Genomic DNA, 10928 nt, shown 5'->3' on the forward strand with positions numbered 1-10928 from the left:
TTATGGGGGAGGGAAGAGCGAATGATTCGGTTTACAAGAATCTTGGGTGACCTCTTGACTTTATGGTGGAGGCCAAAGGAAACCAAACTAGCTGACCTTCGAATTGGGGAAGACTGCAATTCCGGGTAGTTGTAAATGCTCGAAAGTGAAGTTTATGGACAGTAGCAAGGCCGTGTTACGTCAAATGGCACCTGACAGGAACTGCTGGTGCCCAAAGCAGGAGTATGTTTGTTCAAGACCGGTGCTGAAGCTGGGCGTGGAGAGCGTCCAGTCACACCTGTAATGTCAGAGTTTAAGGACCTGAGGCAGGAGGATAACAAGTTTGAGGATAGTCTAGGTTCGTTCTGGAAGAGGCTGACAAATAGGCTCCCAAAAAATAAGACCTGAAGAATAAGGTCCCACAACTGGGGCAGCTCAGGGCCCCGAAACAGGATGTAAAGATAACAGTGGGCTGACACTCAAGACATAAAGATAGTGACAGTGTAATCCAGATGGGCCACTCCAGGAAGCCAACAACAGGAAGTTAAGAATGATGAGTGACAAGTGGTGGACCTTAACCAGGTCAGACCTAAGCAACCTTAGAGAACGTCCTCTCCAGGAGGACAGAGGTCTGCTACCCTCTTCCCTAGTGAACTTTTCCATTTTAATGGTACTTTGAGCCTCATACGTATTCCTGCATCTCATACTCAGAATTCAGCCAGAGTGAATTGTGGAGAAAATGGGCTCCTCTCTTGGAAATGCTCACCTCTAGGGAAGGGAATAAGGAACAGAAGTATATAAGCATCTTGTCCACTAAGATGGGGCAGTTGATGCTTGGGTTCACTTGCTCTTTCTCTTGTATGTGCCCTTGTTTGCTCTAATTAAACTTGCTTACTATGTCCTGCCTGAATTCATCTTTCTCAAAAGCACGAGAACCAAGACTGCAGCTGGGGCAGACAACAAAGGGAACTGGAGACCTCCCTGTAACAATTACATAACAAGATCCTATCTCAAAAACGTGTAAACAGAAGCATGCCAGGTCACAGTCGGCCCAAAGGCTGAAACAGAGAAAGGAGGAATGAAGAGAATGTGGCTTCAGGCTGGAGTTTGGACGCTCACTTGGAGATCGAATGGAAAGTTACTGAGCTGTGCAGGGTACGGTGGTCATGCCATTAATCCCAGGTCATGAGAAGCAAAGGCAGGCAACGCTGTGAGTTTAAAACTAGCCTGATCTACATACATAGTGAGTTCCAGGACAGTCAGAGCTATGTAGACAGACTCTGTCTCAAAAAAAAACAAAAAAAACAAAAAAAACAAAAACAAAAAAAAAACAGAAAAGAAAAAGAAAATCATTGGTTGCTAAGTAAGCTCTTGACACAGGCCCACTGATTCTCTGACTACTGAGAACTAAATAAAGTTTTACAGAAATTGAATGGATAGAAAGGTGAAGTAAAAAGGGCTATTGTAGGAGAGCAATGATAGTGACTGACGTGGCTGGTGGTAGAGGGTGGATTTTATTTAAGGTATAAAATCACTGGGGCTTGGGTATTGGTTTCAGGTAGTCTGAATTGCATCCTCTAAAAGTTCAGCTCTTGGAAATGTAAACCTAAAACTCAGATAGTAGTTGGTCACTGTAATTGAGGTAGGGTCTTTGGGAGATGGCTGCATTAGGATTAAATGAAGTCAGGGCCCTGTGATGAAATTAGTAGAGACCAGATAACATGCTTGCTCCTTCTTCACGTGATGCTCTGTCATACCATGATGAAGTAGGAAGACATCAGATACAGGGGCTGTGCTCCTGGGCTTCCCAACCTCTAGAACTTTGAGCCAAACACAAGTTCTTTTCTTTCTATATTATCTGGCCTCACTAGGCATGGTGAACACTTGCCTGTAACGCCATCCCTTGAGAAAAAGAGACAGGAGGATCAGAAGTTTGCTACCAGCCTAGACTACATGACATCCTATTTCAGTAAATAAATAATCCAGTATCAAGTATTTTGTTAAAGCAACAGAAAACAGCCTAAGACAGTGTGATGGGGAGAGGTGTCAGAGATCCCTGCAGATTCTTCTCAGGAGCAGGCAGGGTTACAAGGAGAAAGAAGGAAGTGTGCTCCATTCCAGCATGCTGAGCTTGCTGTGTCTGAGATGAGAAGTCAATAGAAGGCTAGAACTCAGAACAGAAGCTGAGCCTGCAGAAGCAACACAGATGGTGCAGCGGAAGGGGCAGGATGGCAAGGGTGGGCAGGATGGAGGAGGAGTGTGCAAGAAAGACGTGAGTGTGCAAGGAGGATGTGAGCAATGGTGTGAGATCTTTCAGAAAGATTTGATTGGCAGCTCACTGGATTCCATTTAGAAGCCTTGAGCTGAGATCATTCAGGTGGAATCGTGTGAGCTGCAATGACCCCGGGGCTGGCTGGGAATACAGACATGGAGACCTTAGAGCAGACAGCTCTCCAGAGTTTATGGACGGTGAACAGGAGACAGAGAAGGAATCATGGCATTGAAGGGGAACTTTTTTTTTTTCCAAGCCAGGGTTTCTTTGTGTAGCCCTGGCTGTCCTGGAAATCACTGTAGACCAGGCTGGCCTCCAACTCAGAGATCCACCTGATTCTGCCTCCCAAGTGCTAAGATTAAAGGTGAGCACCACCATACATGTTTGTTTGTTTGATTGTTTGGTTGATTGGTTTTGATCCTAGGTCTCCTTAAGGCTTAGCAAATGTTTACAACATCAAATTATTTAAAGGCCCATACAGAGAGGAATCAGTATGTTGATAAATGAAGGAAACTGAGGCATGCCGGTTTGATGGTCCCCAAGAGATTAAGTGGGGAGCTCGAACTACAGCTTGGAGTCTCCCTAGCTCCTCACAATTGTCTCTTCATACCAGATTCTCTATAGTTATCCAGACATGAAGAAGACAACCCTGGGCTCAGCATGGCACTTGGCAGAATAAGCATCAAGTTAGCACCTTCTGTTTGCCAGGTTCTAAGCTTCCAAGGACCGGCTGATTCATAGAAGGAGGACTGCTGGCCCTCTGTATGCCTAGAAGCCAAGCTCTAGAATGCGTCTTGTTTTCCCCAGGACAGACAGATGTATCACATGCAGATTCTTTCTGATCAGCTCAAGATCTGCTTCTACTGCAATTGCTGGTCCTGATAACCATTTAAGGCTGGTTCATGGCCTTATCATGGGTCTCCAGATGGGCAGGCTGCCTTTGGGTGCACACATTTTTCTGGAACATCCAATAACTGTACGATGACCTCCCCACTTCCGACAGCACACAAAGCAGGCGAAGGCTAGCAGCACCTTAGGTCAGGTCAGAAGTCTGCACTGAGGCCCTCTGTATACATGAGGACAAAGAACTTTGTTTACATTTTGCTTTGTAATTGGCGCATGCGTTTGCGTGTGTATGTGTGTGTGTGTAATTGGAATATACAGGTATACACCTGTCACCCCACCCCACCTGTGGGTTCTAGTCAATCCCCGACCTGGTGTTCTGCTGCTGCAGGCAGATGTTGGCTTGAGCAGGTGATATCTGGACCCTAAAGGACACTGAGAAGAAGTAAAATGTTGTAGGGAGGCTGCAATCCCACATCAATAAAAGATTTGTCATCTTCCCCTTGGATTGCTTCATTTTGCCTAGCACCCCAAAGAGTTATTGTAGCCTTGTTGCCTAACAAGAGGGCAAGTACCACTAGACAGGGCTCCTTCCTTTCTGTATTTTCTGTTGCAGAATTTCGCCATGTGCCTGGGTGGTGCCAGTTCTGGCTTCTTCCACCCTACCCACCCCACACCAGAGACAGGATATCTCTATATTAACAGTCCTGGCTGTCTGAAACTTCATAGGTAGACCAGGTTGGTCTTGAACTCACCGCCTGCCTCTGTCTCCTGAGTCCATCCAGTACTGGCCACTTTAATAGATAAATCTATTCCTTTTGCTATTGGAGATAGTCACGGGAAAACTTGCTTTCAGTGCTATAACCAGCCCCACAGCAGCATGATGAACTATGGAGAGGGGACTGTTCTATCATCCTTTAACGAAGGAAAGCACCAGGAAGGGATGGAGCTGGTGGGGTCAAGGCTTGATCCCTAAAGGATCTGGGCTGGGAGAGAGAGGGGATTCATGTTGCAGGGCTCTTTGGTTGCATGTACTTGAAAATTTTCAGAGCCAGACATGGTGGCACATGCCTGCAATCCCAGTACTTTAGGAAGCTGAGGCAGTAGGATCACCATGAGTTCAAGCCAGCCTGGGCTCAGTGGGGCTGACTAAAATATATAACAATTAACCAATTACATATATATATATATATATATATATATATATATATATATATTCCAATTACACACACACACATGCACACGCACACGCATGTGCCAATTACAAAGCAAAATGTAAACAAAGTTCCTTGTCCTCATGGAGCCTACAGTTCAGCAGGGAAATAGAGAAGACTGCAGACCCTGTCAGGGTGCCATGGCCAGAGACTGGGCTTGAGAAAGCCCCCCACCCCCCCAGAAGTGGCATCTTACCTGAGGTCTGAAGGTGAAGTGCAGGCCACGGAGAATGCACGAGTGGCATTTCTCAAGGCTGAGACAAAAGTGCACAGGGAGAAGAAGGCTTATTTTGGCTCAGGGTTTTGGGTTGGTTTTGGGTTTTGAGTTGTCCATCACAGCAGGGGTATTGTTATGGCAACAGGAGCATTAGGCTGCTGCCTCCAGACTCCGGAAGCAAAGCAAAGAGAGTGCTGGTATCCAGGTCACTTTTTCCCTTAGCCCAGGGGTTGGTGCTACCTACATTCAGGGTAAGTCTTCCTTCTTCAGTTAAACATTTCAAGAAATATTCTCATAGACCCACCCAGAGAAGTCTGTCCACGGTGATTCTTGATTGTTTATTGGGGTTTTTGTTTGTTTTTTTTTTTTTTGCTGTTTGTTTTTCGAGACAGGGTTTCTCTGTGTAACAGTCCTGGCTGTCCTGGGACTAGCTCTTGTAGACCAGTCTGGCCTCAAACTCAGAGATCTGTCTCCCTGCCTATACTTCCCGAGTGCTGGGATTAAAGGAGTGTGCCACCACTGCCTGGCTTATTGAGATTTTTTTGTTATTGCTGTTTGATTTGATTTTGATTTATTTTTGAGACAGGGTCTCTCTACATATCCCTGGCTGTTGTAGAACTCACTGTAGACCAGGCTGTCCTTGAACTCACAGATATCCTCTTGCCTCTGCCTCCCAAGTGGATCAAAGGCACATGTCACCACTGCCTGACAGCAATGATTTTTTTTTTTTTTTTTTTGCCTTACCTGGGCTGGAGAGATGGCTCAGAGGTTGAGAGCACTGACTGCTATTCCAGAGGTTCAATTCCCAGAACCTACATGGCAGCTCACAACTGTCTGTAACACCAAGATCTGACACCCTTGTAAGACATACATGAACATAAAATAAGAACAAATAAATTTTAAAAACACTTTACCTTTATTCTTTTTTATATTTTATTTTTATGTACATTGGTATTTTTGCCATGGGTGTCAGGTCCCCTGAAACTAGAGTTACAAACATGTATGAGCCGTCATATAGGTGCTGGGAATTGAATTTGGATCATCTGGAAGAGCAGTCAGTGCTCGTAACCTCTGAGCCATCTTTCCAGCCCTGATTTTTTTGTTTTGTTTTGTTTTGTTTTTCAAGACAGGGTTTCTCTGTGTAACAATCCTGGCTGTCCTGGAACTAATTCTGTAGACCAGGCTGTCCTTGAACTCAGAGATCCACCTGCCTCTGCCTCCCAAGGACTGGGATTAAAGGAATGCACCACCACTGCCCAGCTCCTTGTTAACTCTTTATTAACTCCAGCTCTGGACCAGTGAACTGGCTCATCAGGTAATGTACTTGCTGCCCTTGCTGCCAACCCTGATGGCCCAAGTTCAGACCCACATGGTGAAAGAGAGGAATTCAGCCCTTAATAAAAGAGGCCCCATACCTTTCTCAGTGACTTACCCTTCTTTGTGGAGCGATACTGTTTAATGCTTTGGTTATAGTGGTACAAACCTTTGCTTCCTGTGATTCTGGCCATAGTTTTCACCTAATAAGTGGTCAATACATGTGAACATTTTCGGGTGGTGGGACAGGGTCTCTCTATGTAGTTCTAGCTGTCCTAGAACTCCCTCTGTAGACCAGGTTGGCCTTGAACTCACAGAGATCTGCCTGCCTCTGCCTCCCGAGTGCTGGCGTGCACCACCAGCACCCGGCTCTCTCAAATTTTTGAAGGAGCATTTGTAGGGCATACAAATGGGACACAGCTGGCAGAGAGTCTAGAGCTGGGAAGCAAAGGAGACAGATAATGAGCAAGGGAGAAATTACCAGTCCGGAAACATACAGAACCGGGAATCTTTACCCTAAGAGCAAGTTCTAAGGGGCTGAGATATGGCTCAGTGGTATGTATGAGGCCTTGGATTCTGTCCCCGGCACTGTCAATAAGCACACGAACGAAAGCAAAACTAAACAAGCTAAGGACATCCAGCGTATGAAGCGTAACAGAACGAACTCGGCAGAAAGGAGCCAAGTCCCCAGCAGGTTTCAAAGCAAGAGTCAGGTGGGGTGGGGTCAGGTTCTGCTCACGTGACCCAGTGCCATGACCCAGTTCCTCCATAAAATGGGACCTGTCAGACGCTGATAGATGTGAAGTGGATTATGCTTTACAAAGGGTTAGCTCTAGCCCACGGTCAGGTGGAGCTGACAGGGAAACTGAGAGAAGAAAATGAAGGCCTAAAATCATAGAAAGGAGACATGGGGGGCTGGGGAGATGGCTCAGTGGTTAAGAGCACTGACTACTTTTCCAGAGGTCCTGAGTTCAATTCCCAGCAACTACATGGTGGCTCACAACCATCTAAAATGAGATCTGGTGCCCTCTTCTGGCATGTGGGCATACATGGAGGCAGAATGTTGTATACACACTAAATAAATAAATAAATAAATCTTTTTTAAAAAAAGGAGACATGGGAGGGCTGGAGTTAACATTCTAAGCAGGGCAGACTTGTGGGCATGCCACCTATGTCGTTAAACAGGATCCTGTCCTCAGAAGACCTGAGTCAGCACTCTGACTTAGCCATCCTGAATTTCTAAATAATTTTATTCATGTGCGCATGTGTGTGTTCCCATGTGTGCATGTGCATCTGATTTTGTATGTGGAGACCTAATGTCATTCCTCAGGCGCTGTCAACCTTGTCAACCTTGTTTTTGGAGACAGGTTCTTTCACTGAACCTCAAACATTCAGCTAGACTGGCTGGCCAACAAAGCCCGGGGACCTGCTGTCACCATCTGCCCACAGTCCTGCGAATACAAGCCATCAGTGCCCACAGTCACACCCAACCTTTCTTGCGGATGCTTGGAGTCAAACTCAGATCCTCACGCTTGCACAAGCACTTTACCAACTGAGCCACCTCCCCAGCCTCTGGTTTTACCTTTGCACTTTCATTTTGTAAGTACACCCAGTATACAAAGCAGTACGCCGAGGAGCAGAGGAGATACGCCAGATGGCACTCCTGCAGGCTCAGGCCAGCAAGCGTGGTAGGTGGCGGGCAGCACAGGTGCCTAGGAGTTGGCCTGCCCGCCTGGCATGCACTCGTATGGCTGAGCAGTCTGTGACCCCATGGAGCTGCAAGAGAACAGGGAGCAAGGATCTGTGCCCAGGTGGAGAGTAACAACAAAGTGAGCGGTGGCAGAAGCCCACCGGGGCCACGGTAAGAGAAGGGTTTCATGTGAAAGTGCCAGATGGTGTGGGGTGCGCACAAACGCAGCGCTGGTGCCGAGGAACAGGCAGCACAGCCAGCACATGGGCAGGGACTTTTGATAGCAAACTGTAAAATAAAAGATGTATCTGAAGATTGCATTAAAGCTCATGGTTTGATTCAAAGAACCAAAAAGGAAAGTCTTTTTGTCTTTTACTTATTTTTTTTAAACATATATGGGTATTTTGCCTGAATGTTTATCTGTGAATCGCTCGCTTGGTTCCCAGAGGCCAGAAGAGGGTGCTGGATCTCCTGGGACTGGAGTTATTGGCAATTTTAAACTGCCATGTGGGTCCTGGGAATTGAACTTGGGTCCTCTGGAAGGGCAGGCAGTGTTCTTAACCACTGAGCCATCTCTTCAGCCCTGGGAAAAACTTCTTAAAAGAATTTACAATATCACAAAGCAAACATCAGACACAGAAATCAAATTAAAAGTTCACCACAGGGGCTGGAGAGATGGCTCAGAGGTTAAGAGCATTGCCTGCTCTTCCAAAGGTCCTAAGTTCAATTCCCAGCAACCACATGGTGGCTCACAACCATCTGTAATGAGGTCTGGTGCCTTCTTCTGGCCAGCAGGCATATACACAGACAGAATATTGTATACATAATAAATAAATATTTAAAAAAAAGTTCACCACACTCTGCAGAAGAGAACTGTAACCTCAAGATGCTTCATCATTAAAAAAGGCAATTTTACGATAACCTTATCTTTGTAATTGAGGAAATCAAATTCCATAAACAAACTGGGGGCTGGAGAGATGGCTCAGCAGTTAAAACCATTTGCTACACTTGCAGAGGACCTGGTTTCCATTCCCAGCACCCACATCACGGCTCACGGCCACAGAGAATGCCAGTTCCAGGTGATCCAATGCCCCCTTCTAATTTCTGCACAGACTTCACACACGTGCTGCACATACATACATACGGACAAAACACTCACACACATAAAAATAAATATTTATAATTTCATGAATAAATTGTTAAAACATTTACAATGACCCGGGAGTGGTAGCACACTCCTCTAATCCCAACAATCAGGAGATAGAGGCAGGAGGATTTCTGGGAGTTTAAAGCCAGCCTCGTCTATGTAATGAATGTCAGGCCAGTCAAAGTTGCATAGTGAGATGATCCCGTCTCAAAAAAACAAGACTCAAACAAAGAACCTGTGTGGAGCTCGTGAGATGGCTCAGTGAGAAAAGGCACTTGCCGTCAAGCGTGGTGACTGGAGTTTAATCTTTAGGATCCACATGGTGGAAGGAAAGAACCAGCTCCCTGAAGTTGTCCTCTGACCTCCACATGTGCGCTAGAGCACCCCTCCCCCACCGCCCCAGTAAATATGTAAATGTTTAGAAAAAATCTATTTGGGCTGGGAATATAGCTTAGTCTGTACAGTGCTCTAGCACACGCGGAGCCCTGGATTCTCTCTCCCATGCTGCATAAACAAGGAGTGCTGTCAAGTGTTTATCATCCTAGCACTTAGGAGGTGGAGGCAGGATCAGAATGGTTGAAATGCTTGTTATCTAAGTACGAGGATCCGAGTATGTCTATAATCCTGATATGGGAAGGTGGAGGCAGGAGGATCCTTGGAGCGCCTGCACTACTGACCAGCTAGAATTGCTGAATTGGTGTACTCCAGGTTCAGGGGAAGATCATGTCCCAAAACACTAAGGTGAAGGGCTGGTGAGACGGCTCAGTGGGCAAAGGTGCTCGCTGCACAAACCTGGCGATCTGAATTTGACCCCTGAAGCCAAGTAAAGGTAGAAGAACAGACTTGTCCTCTGCTTACCACAGGCACATCATGGCATGTGTGTCAAATGCGCGCGCGCGCACACACACACACACACACACACACACACACACACACAGTTCAAGGTCATCCACAGCTACAGCGCAAACTTGAGGCAAGCCTAGAATACATGCAACTTTGACTTGGAAGAAACAAGTTAACCAAACAATAATAAGCAGATAAAACTTGGCCCAGAGCAGGGGAGACAGAGGGGATAAACAAGCTGAAGCCACACGCGGGGCCGACGAAGAAACAGTGACAGAGCCCCCGGTGAGTTGGAAGTCTTCACTTTATTACCATATCACCAGAAGTCACCACCTTCACTTGGTTCACCACGGATGGATGGATGTCATAGAAGAGGATGCCACAGGGCCACTGGATCCACTCTGGAGAGGCTTAACCAGGTGGGGGAGGGTCTAGAGCAGGGCCCAAGTTGGGGGCCGCCCTTCACCACACACACGCACGCACACACACTCACAGATATATTGTGGAGCCTTATATTATACATCTTATATATAGAAAATATATATATTTATACTATACACAGGCAGTAACGCTGCGGGAGGGGCCAGGGCACCCAGACAAGAGCTGTGGGCACCAGGGGGCGGGAGTGTCAGGGTGGGGGTAGCACTAGATGGCTAGCCCAGCCCATCCTCCATAAACTCTGGGGATTCCTGCTCACACTCAAAGGGGTTGTGGATCAAGGTTAGGGGTACCCCAGGGGTAACAAGTGGGATTTATTGGTTACATGGGAAAAGCCTGGAACCCCAAGATTCTCTGAAGACCAAGAGTCATTAGGGGCAGATGGAGCGGAGACTGGTGCCAGTTCCCTGGGAAATAGCCCCTTGATTGCTACATTCCAGGTGGATTGGGGGCCACCCAGGCAAGATGGCCTGTGACTGTGCAGATTATGTCATCTCAGAAGGCAGAAGATGGGGCTCCCAATCTCTCACTCTGTGCTTAACCTTGGATGAGACACAAGTCTCTTGAAAGACCCCTGCAACTATAAAGTAATGTAGAATCCATGTTTCCCAGACCTCCTTTTGTGCTTGACAGGGAAAGGGAGCCCCAAGTCCATAGGGCCCAGCTGTGTGTGGGGGGTATCTCCATGGAGAGTGGGGGAGAGAAAAAGCAGATACAATGGAGAGGGGAAGGAAACCAGGGTGCTGTTGGCCTTGGGTCCTACAAGGACTATGCTCTGTCCAAGGAGGTATGGGGGCTGTGATCCCTCCCAAACCACTGAGTCAGAAGCCTGGGTCTGACTCAAATCCTCCTAGGCTTCTTGTCCTCTGCCTGACATCGCTACCATGATGGTGGCATGCATCTGGAAAAGGAGGGGGTGCCTGTTGAGGTCCTAGCGTGATGGGGAAGCTTAGCAGCCCAGCTCCTGTAAA

This window comes from Arvicola amphibius, chromosome 9 (genome assembly GCF_903992535.2).
Source record: "Arvicola amphibius chromosome 9, mArvAmp1.2, whole genome shotgun sequence".
Classification (NCBI taxonomy): Eukaryota; Metazoa; Chordata; class Mammalia; order Rodentia; family Cricetidae; genus Arvicola; species Arvicola amphibius.